This window comes from Pogona vitticeps, chromosome 2 (assembly GCF_051106095.1).
Source record: "Pogona vitticeps strain Pit_001003342236 chromosome 2, PviZW2.1, whole genome shotgun sequence".
NCBI lineage: Eukaryota > Metazoa > Chordata > Lepidosauria > Squamata > Agamidae > Pogona > Pogona vitticeps.
In genome coordinates, this window is record NC_135784.1 from 285703536 (window position 1) to 285717702 (window position 14167).

Below are 14167 nucleotides of genomic sequence, written 5' to 3' on the forward strand. Positions count from 1 at the left end.
CCAAAGAATAGGAAAGAGAGACAAGAGGGCCTTCTTAAATGAACAATGTAAAGAAATAGAGGAAAATAATATTAGCATATGCTAATACCTTATGCTAATTGTGGGAGGAATACCTAACATTAGCTAGGTATTCCTCCCACAATCCTCTAGTGCACAGGTATTAGCATATGCTAATACCTGTGCACTAGAGATTGTGTGAGGAATACCTGTGCTAATACCTGTGCACTAGAGCAGTGGTCCCCAACCTTGGGCCTCCAGATGTTCTTAGACTTCAACTCCCAGAAATCCTGGCCAGCAGAGGTGGTGGTGAAGGCTTCTGGGAGTTGTAGTCCAAGAACATCTGGAGGCCCAAGGTTGGGGACCACTGCACTAGAGGATTGTGGGAGGAACACCTAGCCCCTGAAGGGGGTCCTGCAGAGCACCCCAAAACACTGAGGAGCTCTCTCTTGGTATCTGTCAGGACTGGGGCTATTCAGCCCTGTACTGAATGGGAGGTGCAGCCAGGGGGTCACCATGCCTTGGGGCGTCAGGGGACAGAAGGGGGTAGGAGGTGCAAGGGCCATTCCAACTCATACCTTACAAGGGAAATACCATGTCACAAAAGTGGCTTTCCCAGGGGAAGGCTCATCCATTGCACTTTGGGTGTGCTGCTGATCCCTGTGATTTCCTCAAATTTGGGGAACTCAACTGCATAATTTGTGTTAATGGGGGATTGTACTTATGATTTCCCTGGTTTTTCTAGACTCCTTTTCATCTCTTTTTCTTCTCATCAGGGCCTATTGCAAAGGCAGCAAGTCCTGGTGATGTCTTGTATTGCATTCTTCCTCTTTTTCTCCCCTGTGGTAAAGGATCAGGGCAAAAGGAGTCACCATTATCAGGAGCCAGGGGGCTGCTTTGATTCCTTTCACCCTCTTTCTTTGCTAGAGAGAGAAAGAGGGGGATGGCCATCTGAGACCCATTGCATTTCCAAAGGGAGTGCAGGTGAGGGGATTGCTTTTCCCCAATATGGTATGGGGAACTGTGTTTTGCAAGATGATGTCTTCTATGGTCAATTTTTGCAAGACAGTGATTTTTTTCCCCAATTGGAATGCATTAAATAGATTTCAATGCATTCCAATGGGGAACTGGGTTTCACAAGACGATGTTTTCGCAAGACAGTGATTTCCGTGGAACGAATTAAAATCGTCTTGCAAGGCACCACTGTAATACTAGATCTAATAGAAAAAGAAAAAAGATATTTGATCATACATGTAACTACAGCAATAATTTTATATGCCAAATTCTGAAAAAAAAGAGGTGACTCATCAACAGTCCAACAAGAGGTGACTCCAACAAGAGGTGACTTCTATTTTTTGATTAAAATTTTTTTTGAAGCAACAGAGATGGATATTTTAACTGAAGTATTAAATGACAAAGAAATTGCTGAGGGCAGAAAAAAGTGGGAACCTTTGTATAATTGGGTGAGCAATGAGAAGATGAATGGATTAAAATTATAGAGAAAGAAAAAATCTCAGATATAATCTTAGATTTTAAAGACTTAGAAAAAGATGGCAAGTGTGAAGTAAGCTTAGTAAGAAACATATTGACAAATGTAATAATGATATATATCGTTCTCTATCACATTCTGTATTTTTATTTACCCCGATAGGTTAAGGTAAAGGTTGCCCTTGACAATTTTGTCCAGTCATGTCCAACTCTAGGTGGCAGTGCTCATCTCCATTTCCAACCCATAGAGCTAGCATTTGTCCGCAGGCAATCCTCCGTGGTCACGTGGCCAGCGTGACTAGACACAGAACACCATTTACCTTCCCACCGAGGTGGTACCTATTTATCTACTCGCATTTCTGCATTTTGCATGCTTTTGAACCACTAGATTGGCAGGAGCTGGGACAAGCGACGGGAGCTCACTCCGTCGTGTGGATTCGATCATACGACTGCAGGTCTTCTGACCTTGCAGCACAGAGGCTTCAGCGGTTTAACCCGTAGTGCCACCACGCCCAATACCCTGAGCCAAATCCCCTTCCCTATAATCTTCCCCTACCTAATGGAAAATGAACAAAAAAGGAGAAAAATCACCAGAAGCACATGGGATACTAACAGAACTGTTTCAAGCTAGAGACTGTATCTATAAAAACCCTAACAAGAATATGGCAGCAACAATGGCTAACACGACAATGACTCAATGACTAGAAACATTCAATAAACATCCTAATCCCAAAGAAAGGAGATACCAAGATCGTAGTAAATGAAACACTACAGCATTAATTTCTCATGTAAACAAAGTGATACTCGAGGTTTCGTAATGAAGAATTTTACAATATACGGAATGAGATTTGTCAGATGTTCAAGAGGGATTTAGAAAAGAAATATGCACTGAGGATCATATTGCAAACACACATTGGTTAGTGGTATGTAAAAATAATTTCAGAAGAAAATTGATATGTGTCTTATAGATTACAGTAGTCTTTGTGAAAAGCTATGGATCATTCTTTTTTAAAAATTGATGTATCACAACATTTGATTGTCTTTCTGTGTAACATTTGTTGTCAGCCAGAAGAATAGCTACTTCCCCCCCCCCCGCAATTCAACTGAAAAACCAACAGTTGCGTATTTGGCATTTATTTCCAGTATCACACAACTGAACAGAACGAGGACATAAAAACTTTATGCTTTTTGCTTTTTTGGCACTTCCCTCACAGGCTTCTACTTTGCAATGAACATCCTGAATCTCAGCATGATATCCTTAATATCCTTTGAAGCATTGCATGGTAAAACAGAAGACAAAACATATTCCAAAGGAAGGAATGCTTGCTACATACTTGATCTTGGCTGTCTGTGTCACAAAAAAGAGATGCAGTGAAAGTTCTACAGAAGCTCATGGTGACAAAATGCTTATTCAGCAACTTAAAAACAAAATTGAAGTAAAGGCACCCATGTGGTCATAACAAAATAAAACCCAAATGAAAACAATAGGTGATACCTTTGCAGACCACTTAAAAATAATCACACAATAAATATGCTTTCATAGATTAAACACCAGTTCATCAGGATTGTACCAGTTTGAAGAACTGCCATGTACGTTTGGACTTTAGGTTTTTGACTTTTTCTTACACTGGTACAATCCTGATCAAATTATGTTTAATCCACAAAAGCTCGTTTAGTGTGTGATGATCTTTTAGTGGTCTAGTAGTAGATTTCTTACAAATGTATTCATGATTGTCACTACACCTACTAGGATGACTAATATCCAATTATTTAACAAATACAATAATTATTTAATAACTACAACTAAGAAATGTAGCACAAATAAAATGACTCCATAGCAGCACAATTCAGTTAGGACACAGAATTCTTCAATTCTAACACACAATTTGCACATAAGCAGTTTTAACTTCAGTAAAAGATAGGATGGTATAGTGGTCACAGTGCTGGATTAGGACCTGAAATACTTGAATTCAAACACTCACTTGGCCATGAAGCTCACTGGATAATCTTGGGTCAACATACTACTTCAGACTGACTTATCTCACAGGTTTTTTGCGAGGTCAGTGGAGAAAAAATAACCGTGTACTTGAGCTCCTTAAGGTTACATTGGGATATAAATGTAGCAAATCAAATAAATATAAATATTTTATTTGCACCAGCTCTACTTGGAAAAGAATGAAAAGGCTTTAGTAAAAACTACAGGGTTAGATTGTGAAAGCTTTAAGTCTATCCGCCCAGGCCTATGACAAGTGACAACTGCCTCCAAGACAAGTTCCAACAGTTAGACATTCAGACCTATTCACAAAGCTCACTGTACTATATAGCAACTACTACAAATGACTGCCTTCCTTTAAAGAGCTACTGGCACCTTCTGTCCCAAAAAAAACAGTGGACTCATAACTAACAAAGAACACATGCTCCTCCTTCAACTTGTCTTCATGAAAAATGTCACTTCATGGAAGCTTGTTTTCAGTTTCAAGTTAATTTATGCTACCTCCTCAGCAAATGCAGGAACAAGGCCAAAACAGTCACAGGATGAACCAGAGGCTCCTCACCTTAGTTCTTGTTACTAAGAAAGCTGTTCTATGCACACTTTGTCCAATTCCTAGACTGGGGCAAAGATTATGCCATATGAGCAACATAACAATATTTCTCCCAAAGTAGTTCTTCCAGGACTGAACTGAAACTTCCACATAACAGTTGAGCCCCCACAAACAGAAAGTTAAACAAACCAGAACCTGAGGTGCTGCAGCCAGAACAGAGATAACAGAGAGACTTCCAGATGTTTCCAGGCTTACAACACCCATCGGTCATAACCAGCACAGCCAACAGTGAGGAATGACAGGATCTGGAGTGTAATAATATTTGCAGGACAAATATACTCATGCTGCAAATTATAAATCCATTTCATTTTCACACATTGATGCTAAAATAATCACTATTATGCTTACAGTATTACTGAAAGTTAATGAAAGAGTACAGTGGTGCCTTGACTTACGAACACCCTGACCTACGAACAATTTGACTTATGAACAGTTCCGGCTGCAAAATTTTGCTTTGACTTGCACCCGGAGCTTTGACTTACGAACGGAAAAAAAGCGGGAAATTCAAACCGTTGGTAGCAAAGAGGCTGCTTCTTTGCAGCTCTTTCGCCCCCACAGTTAGAGAACTTTTTTACTCCTGGGGCACAGGAGGATGGAGAGGCGGGGTGGCGCAGGTCTACTCACGAGTAAGCGCCACTGAAGGCACAGATTGGAGGGGCTCAATGGGGGTGCAGGAGGAGGAAGGAGAAGCGGTTGGGTGCCGGTGCTTTCGAAGCCTCCACAAAGGCTTCGGACTGGTAAGATGCTTTCCTTTTTAAAAAGTTGTTCTGGGTGGGTTTTGGAGGGAAGGTTTGGGCTGGGGGGGTTACATTTCTGTGTTGTTTTATTTTTTGGTGGGGTTTTTCTTTCAGTCCCAGCATGGGACTTCCTCCAATGTCTAGTTTTGGATTTTTGTGTTTTTTAAATATTTTTTTGCAGTCCCAGCGTAGGACTTGCAGTGTTTTACTTTTTACTTTTGTATTTTTTTTCCCTTTGGCCAAAACGGATTAATCGGTTTTAAATGCATTCCTATTGGAAATTGTGCTTTGACTTACGAGCGCTTTGACTTATGGCCACCGTTCCAATATGGATTAAGTTCGCAAGTCAAGGCTCCACTGTAATATGCTTGGAGAGCCATCTAATTAAAATGAGGCCTGCAGGAGACAATGCATCATATAGTGTATTTGCTGACCAGCTTCTGGTGCCCAGATGATATTACTTACCTCAAAATATTAATATCCTGGAAAATTTCCATATAACTGCATTAATTTTAAACAACGATTATTAAAATATCACTGGATTTGTTCAGACGGGCATCACTATAAAAGTGATACTTTGGAGAAAACCTGATACACTTTTAAGGAATATTTCTCAAAAAATATTTTTAAGGGGGGATTCCTCTCCATATACGTTTCAAATACTTTCAGAATGGACGTTCATGTTGGAAATGAATATGGGTTTATTCAACACCACATAGTTCACAGAGTAGGATCAGTTTCTGCATGATGAAGATGGATTTGGATTTTAATTCATATCATCAGAAAATAAAAAGCAGCACACAATGTATAGAATACAGTGGTATCTCAGTTTACGAATTTAATGCGTTCTCTGGGACTTTCTGTATTGCGAACAATTCGTAAGCCAAAACGCCATTTCCTACAGGAATGCATTGAAAACCAATTAATCTGTTCCAGAGGTCAGAAAAAACTTTAAAAAAAAAGTCTTTTATCTGTTCCAAACTCTTCTTATAAAGTGCACTTTAAAGGCACAAATACTATACAGGGACATAATTAATCATGCAATAACATTTAAAACATCCAACTTCAACTTTTAAAACACCACACATCAACTTTTAAAACATGACAAACTGGGGAAAGTTGCTTCTTATTGTGAAAAAAATTCGTAAACCAAGGCATTATTTTCAATGGATTTTCATTAGTAAACCGAAAATTACGTTAACCAAGGTGTTTGTAAACCGAGGTACCACTGTATTATGATTTGGAATAAATGGAATGATGATTTTGACAACTTTATTTTATCTAATCAAGGAACAGCACCTTGATCTCTACAACCACTTTATCTGTAAATAATCAAACTTTATCTCTTGAAACAAAAGCTCATGTTCTGGGTGTACTGGACTCAACAGTGATTAACATCTAATTGTTACTGGATAACTGATACCTTTTCCCAGACATGTTCTAAACATATGACTTAGTTACACACATTTCTAGTTTCCCTTTAAATTGGAGTTATTCAATAAATCATTTTGTTGTTATTGTTTGAAGAAATTTTTTAAGTTTACACACTTAGATTTGCTTCTGAATTCCCTGCAGTTTGGAAGCTAAATTCTAATCAGCAGAAATGGGCTTTCTATGCACTTTCAGTGGCTCTAATGCTGGAAGGATAAACTCTCAGCTTCTATTACTCAAAGTAATAAGGATCTCGTAAGTCTTTCAACACTTGTGTGGCATATGAGCACCAATTTCACGGACACCAATATTTGGACATTTGGTCACATTTTCTTGACATGCATGAATTTTTTCTTTCTGCTCATTTTCCCATTGTCAACTTTGCATTTCCATCTTATTTTGTATCTGTGTATTATTTAGAATCATATCTTTTATGAGTATTGTGTTACATTTTTCTTGTAAAATAACAAAAAATATTAATTTAAAAAAGTCTGTAAAGCCATATATTCCATACCCCTGCCAAATTGCAATGTCAGAATGTTGGATTTAACTCTGAAGGATGGCCAACTCTCAACCAAACAAAAGAGACACATATTCAACTCACATAAAAATTAAGATCAGACTTCATATATCAGACTACAGTTTAATTTAATCTATCACCGTGTTTCCAGCAGCAGCCTGACAAACGTTTCCAGAAATCTCCAAAGCAAGACATAAAAGCAACAGCCTATCAAAATTAGTATTCACACAGGTGATTCTTCTCAGGCTTCTGGGACCAATAAAAGATTGTGTCCACAAGCTGGCAGGCAAACCAACTAAACAAGTTCCGAAAGAACCCACAGTATATCTTCCATATGCCTATGACTATTACAGAAGTCACAGAACTTAAACTGCATTGTTTCCACATAACGGAACTTTAAATTATCATTTCTCTTTAACACATATATTGAGCAATTAATTCATTTTTAATATTTGCAAACCACAACTGGATCAGACCTAGTAGTTATACATCTCAACTGAACAGATAAGGATTTGCAAACCAGTATCTGCTAATAGACTTTCTTAAAAAGCTACAGAAAAAGCTATTGTCAAATACATACTTGCATAGGTGCTTATGCTACAGAATCCTCTACCCTCTGCTTTTAGATATGTACATTCAGATTATGTACAGAATTACAGAAACTTCAAGTATTACTGCTATGATGGAGAACATATCTTAAAGTCTCCTTAATGCTACATAAACTGGATATCAATCTAGGTTCAGGCCTGGACACAGTTTTGGCCACTTTAGTGGACAACGTTCGCTGCCGAGTATGTTCCTTTTTATTCTGCTCCCTCTGAGTGGCCCCTGGTACTACCAACTGTGGTATCTTGGGGCCATCCCTCTGGTATGGGAATTAGAGGTGCTAATTTACAATGACTTCAGTCCATCCTGTTTGACAGCCTGGCCACTAGTGTGTGGTATCCTTTACAGGTCTCTACAATCTCCAATGTTATATCTTATTTACATTAAACTGGTGGAAGAGGTTATGTATTCTGGACTTTGGTGATCTGAAGATATTGTGGTTCTCAGCTACTGCCTTAAATTGGATGACAGCATACAAACAGACACATAATCCACACAAGGCAGGGGTGTCACTGGTCAATTGAAAGACAGACTAGGGAATAAAAATTCAACCTATGCCCAATGGGATAACACTGCCCCTGAAAAGTCTGGTTCACTGCTTAAGTATATTCTAGGATTCAGCCATATTGGGTTGTAAAGATCAGAGTACAGTGGTGCCTCGCTTAACGAGCGCACCGTATAACGAAGAATCCGTATAGCGATCCCTTTTTGGGGATCGCTATACGGAGCTGCCCCAATCGCCGCACTCGCTTTGCGACGATTGGGGCATCTGGCGGCCATTTTGGAGCCGCCGAACAGCTGTTCGGTGGCTCCAAAATGGCCGCGGACGACCCGAAATGCCCCCCCCGCAGCGTTTTCGCGACCTCGGTAAGCAAGGGGAGGGCACGAAAACACTGACAGGGGGCCATTTCGAGTCATCCGGCAGCCATTTTGGAGCCGCCGAACAGCTGTCCGGCGGCTCCAAAATGGCCGCGGGACCAGCGAAAACATCGCTGGAGGGGTAAGTTTTGGCACCTATTGGAACGCATTAAACTAAGTTTAATGCGTTCCAATAGGCTTTTCCTGCCCCGTACAGCGATGTTTTCGCATAGCGAAGGTTAATCCGGAACGGATTAACCTCGCTATGCGGGGCACCACTGTACATAAATTAGGAGCAGCATGGGTAGCAACAGAATCAAAACAATTGGCAATTAATCATAAAGCTTTTTGCAGTGCTCTCCCTGTACAAAAAAACAAGATACTAAAGAAGGTCATTCAGTTTAAACTCAAGCCTACGATACCATGTATATTTAGCGACAAGTAAGCCCTACAAAGGAACTAGAGATTAAATTGCTAACATGCGCTGGATTATGGAGAAAGCCAGAGAGTTCCAGAAAAACATCTACTTCTTCTTCATTGACTACACAAAAGCCTTTGACTGTGTGGACCACAACAAACTATGGCAGGTTCTTAAAGAAATGGGAGTGCCTGAGAAAGGAAGCAACAGTTAGAACTGGATATGGAACAACTGATTGGTTCAAAATTGGGAAAGAAGTACAGTACAAGGCTGTACATTGTCTCCCTGCTTATTTAACTTATATGCAGAATACATCCTGCGAAAGGCCAGACTGGAGGAATCGCAAGCTGGAATTAAGATTTCCAGAAGAAATATCAACAGCCTCAGATATGCAGATGATACCACTCTGATGGCAGAAAGTGAGGAGGAATTAATGAACCTCTTAATGAGGGTCAAAGAGCCGCCTAGAGTGGTTGTTCAACTAGATAGGCGGGGTATAAAAGCAATAAATAAATAAATAAAGGGGAGAGTGCAAAAAATAGTCTGAAGCTCAACATCAAAAAACCTAAGATCATGGCCACTGGTGCCATCACCTCCTGGCAAATAGAAGGGGAAGATATGGAGGCAGTGGTAGATTTCACTTTCCTGGGCTCCATGATCACTGCAGATGGTAACAGCACCCACAAAATTAAAAGACGCCTTCTTCTTGGGAGGAAAGCGAAGACAAACCTAGACAGCATCTTAAAAAGCAGAGACATCATCTTGCCGACAAAGGTACGCATAGTCAAAGCTATGGTTTTTCCGGTGGCAATGTATGGAAGTGAGAGCTGGACCATAAAGAAGGCTGACCGCCAAAGAATTGATGCTTCTGAATTGTGGTGCTGACTCTTGAGTGTCCCCTGGACGCAAAGAGAACAAACCTATCCATTTTGAAGCAAATCAACCCTGAGTGCTCACTAGAAGGACAGATCCTGAAGCTGAAGCTCCAATACTTTGGTCATCTCAGGAGAAGAGAAGACTCCATGGAAAAGACCCTGAAGTTGGGAAAGTGTGAAGGCAAGAGGAGAAGGGGATGACAGAGGACGAGATGGTTGTAAAGTGTCATCAAAGCTACCAACATGAATTTGACCCAACTCCAGGAGTCAGTGGAAGACAGGAGGGCCTGGTATGCTCTGCTCCATGGTGTCATGAAGAGTTAGACACGACTTAACGACTAAACAACAACAAAGCCCCACTAAACAACTTTAATTTAACCATTAAAATTAAATGGTAGAACTAAGACTTCCCAGAACCCAGAAATAGATACTAATAGTCAGATAGTGTTTGCCTATTAAGAAAAAGCAAATATCCATTAAAGTAATTTAAGAACAATGATATCAATGATAAAAAGATAGAAACCAGTTATTAGGAGCACATAAAAAGTATATGATTATCTATAAAAACTCAATGAATGATCCAGGTTACAATCAATATCAGACGATACTGTATTTCTGCAGTCTTTGTTCTTACAATGTTGTGAGTTCCAAGTGCACAACAAAAGGCCCATAATAAAAAAGAATTTTGTATCATATATGCTTAATATTCAAGTCATATATTTTCCCTGTGATCCTCTTCTATACATAAAAATGCAGTCTCAACAACTGTTTGGTATTACATGAGCTCTCTTCTCCCCAGTGCATAACTATAATAAATAACTTCTGCTTTTGTAGTCATATCCAAACCTACTATAATTCCTATAATCCTCCCCATCAATACTATAAATTCTAGTATGATCCTGATTTGGAGTGTAGACAACTTCCTGGTTCAAAAACAAAGGCAAACTATGGTCTTCCAAGAAAATAACATTGAAGTAAAACACACGAGACAGAATCAACCCAATATATTTGAAACTAGGTTATAATTCAGCTTTATGAATAAAGGCCAACAAGCCTGTCTAACTTAGATTCTCTTTACAATCTGGCAATTATTATTATTATTTACTATCAACATAATTTTTTAACCATTCTGGTTCAAGCAACAGCTGAAAAATCACATTGAACTGTTTTATATTTTGTTAATTTTCACATATTAGGTCCACTGTTGGATCAAGTGTTATTGGATCTGGCTTTGGAATGTTCTAACTGATCATGCACATACCTGTAATAGACAAATGACAACACTAAAGTTAATTCCCATTATCTAGTGGTAACTATTTATATACACAGTCTGTATATTCACAGCTTCATTTCACTGCTGGTTTTGGATAACACAGGTTTGTCTTTGTTTTTAGAATACTTTTATTACTCTGCTTTAACTTCTCTTTCCATTGCCCCCATGCTAAATTTAATAAAGCAATGAATAAGAAAAACAGCACTCTGGCCAGGGAACAGCTTTAATTTAAAGCACTGCTATCACTAAAAGTCAAGATGCACCAATGGTTGCAACTAGAGATGGGCACAAACCAGAAAAATGGCGGTTCATGATGGTTCAGGATTTCTGACTTATCATGAACTACCCAGAAAATGAACTGGTCTGTGATTCAGGCCCATCTCTCCCCTGTCCCCACCGCCATCAGTGCCATCACCTTGGCCTTCCCAGATAGTCCTGATAGGTAATGGTGGTGGCAGTAAAGCCAACCGGTGGAGCAAGGTTGCAGCCTCTGCGCATGTGCCTGCCAACCAGCTGATTGCCAGGGAAGTCCAGCACTGGGGCTTCCCTGACAAGGAGCTGGTTGGTGAGTGCATGCACAGAGGCAGCTCCTGAAAGGGAAGTTGGGCTGCTGCCTCTGAGGAGCATTGGAAAAGGGGCAGCTGGGTGAGCCTGGTGTGCCAAAACAAACAGAACACTAAGGGGAGTGCTAGCTGGGATACAGGTGTACCTCGGTTTACGTATGCCTCAATTTACGTACCAAAATCCAGAAGAAATAATGCCTCGGTTTACATTTTTTACTGTGTGTGTGTGTGTTTCATTGTACGAAAATGATGCGTCGCGCCTGGAGGTTTCCAACGCTGCCCCCATTGCTACGGCAATATGTGTTCCAGTTTACGTAATTTTTGCATTACACAACGTCCTGGATGACGGATTAATTTCGTAAACTAAGGTACTACTGTACTGGCTGGCAGAAGAGCCAACAAGAGACAGGGGAGGCGAAGGACACGGAGGACCTTAGTTATAGCAGATCCATACGCCTCTCAGCTGAGACTCACCACCATTAGGTTGGCACAGTTAGACGAGGGTCAGGATAATCTGACATAATTTGTAAAATCCTCAGGCAGAGAGGGGTTTGGATTCAGCACAGCCTTAGAGGACTCGGTGTCAGCTCAACCAGTTCTCAGCCATCTTAGCTGGCTAGTACTGTGCCCTTAATGAATTTACTTTTTAATTTGATTTTCATCTTTTAATATTTCTAATTTGTTCTTAACCTCTTTCAGTGATACTTACTAGTCACAGTGAGCATTTTTAACACAGAAAGATATGGCATAAATGTAATAAATGCACAAATGCACAATGTACACAGCTATAAAAGCACTGAGTTGCTACTGGTAATAATGCAATATTTAACATTGTGCACCACTGTTGCATACAATTAGAAAATACAAATATCAGGCATAATTAACACTGAAGTACAGATGAAGCAGACACTGATCTCCTTGAGCTCTTTGTAGTTCAGTTTTTCCAAATAAGCTAAACTAGGAAAAATCACAGTTTGTTGCTGCTATGTGCCACCAACTTGCTTCCAATTGACAGCATCCCTCTGAATTAGTGACTGCCAAATGGCAGGTCCATTAACAACCCTTGCAAACTCCAGGCTACAGCCTCTTTTACTGCGCCAAACTACTTCTTGTTGAGTTTTCCTCTTTTCATGTTGCTTTCATTTTTCAAATCTCAAATCCCAGTTTAGGATTACAGATTATATGCGGAACCACTCCACAAACAGGTATTCATGACTGTGTTGTTATTGTATATGGATACCCAGTGTGATTTAGTCAACAGAGTGATGGACTAGGACTCTGGCGACCAGGGTTCAAATCCCCTCACTTGGCCATAGAAACTTACTGGGGGAGTGGAAGTAGTAAATCACTCCTTAAATATCTCACCTTGAAAGCCATGTTAGGGTCACTATAAATTGGTTCTAACTTGACAGTACATAACTAACTGTATATGACAACTGTGTATAACTTGATTCACACTGTAAAATGAAGATATTTTCACAATATCTCATTTTCATTTAGCATAAGTCCATCTCTCTCAAAAATGTCCAATATGTCTCCTTCAAAAGAGTCCAATTCTTGAGTAACTAAGAAAAACCTCATCTTAACTTATATCTATGAAGATTCTCAGTAATCCAGCTGAAGTTATCTGGAAGTTGAGCCATGGCAACTGAACTTCTTTCTTATTAGTTTGAAACATTTCACTTCTCATCCAAGTAGCCTCTTCAGTCTGAGGAGAGTTGGTAGGAGACCCCTGATATATCCTCCACATTGGTTTCACTCACACTCACACTTACACACACACCAGTCCTTCGTCCATCTAACAAGGCTATTCAGACCAGGGGGAAGTGAAACCAACATGGAGGATATACCAGTGGTCCCCTACCAACTCTCCTCAGACTGAGGAAGCTACTTGGATGTGTAGCTAAACATTTGAACCTAATAAGAAAGAAGTCCAGTTACCATGGCTCAACTGCCAGACTCATTTTGATATGCAAAAACAGTCACATTCCATAAGGGAAATCTGTAGCTAGAAGCAATTTCCCACAAATGTAAGTGATGCACTGCATTATGATGCTCATCCACTCATTGAAATAACTCAATGAATCTTTTGATTTCCATCCTGGGTCAGAAACAGCTTTTAGAGAAAGATCATAATTAGAGTAAAAACCACTTCAATATTACAGTGATGACTTAAGGCAATCTTCTTAAATTTTTGCTTAAAACCTGAAGAATAATCTCAAGTAAGCTAATCTGCATAATCCTGGACATGAGAAAAGTTAGTGCTGTGAGCTTGTTAAGAATCTCCTCTTTCAGACACAGGTTATCTCTAGCACCTGTATCAGGCCAAAATCCATAATCACAAATTGTTACAGATGATTATTTGCCTGCAATTAGTGATGGATCAGGGCCATCAACAGAAACAGTTTCTAAATAAGCATTATCTAAATCTTTAAAAAAAACACAAATACCAGAATATCTGATTTTTTATTTTTGTAAATGTTTTTTACCCATTTAATCATCAAGCTTTAATTTAAACATTAATGCTGATGCTATTGTAGATTCTCTTCACAGCCTGCAGTTGATGAAATATGACACTACACAAAGCACTGTACTGTACTTCCCTTTCCAGCCAAAATAAGCTACCTTTATTTAAAATAATAAATAACAGTATTTTCCTAAGAAACACAATGTTATCTACCTCAAAAGATTAATCTGTAACATGTAGGGACTATACAAGGGGTACACATTTCAAAAAGCTTTCCTTTAAATAAATGGAATTTACTATAATTAGTATTTCACTTCTATTTTAAAAGATA

The 14167-nt window shown here is 39.5% G+C and overlaps 1 protein-coding gene and 1 non-coding gene across 3 annotated transcripts in view; one reads left to right on the forward strand and one right to left on the reverse strand.

Moving 5' to 3' along the window:
• MAP3K1 (mitogen-activated protein kinase kinase kinase 1) overlaps positions 1-14167 on the reverse strand; it is an 84415-nt gene that overhangs the window by 66235 nt on the left and 4013 nt on the right. The gene's annotated exons all lie outside the window — the stretch shown is intronic.
• Positions 568-733, forward strand: LOC140705107 (U1 spliceosomal RNA). Its single transcript, XR_012084639.2, has one exon. It is a non-coding gene; the product is annotated as a U1 spliceosomal RNA (small nuclear RNA).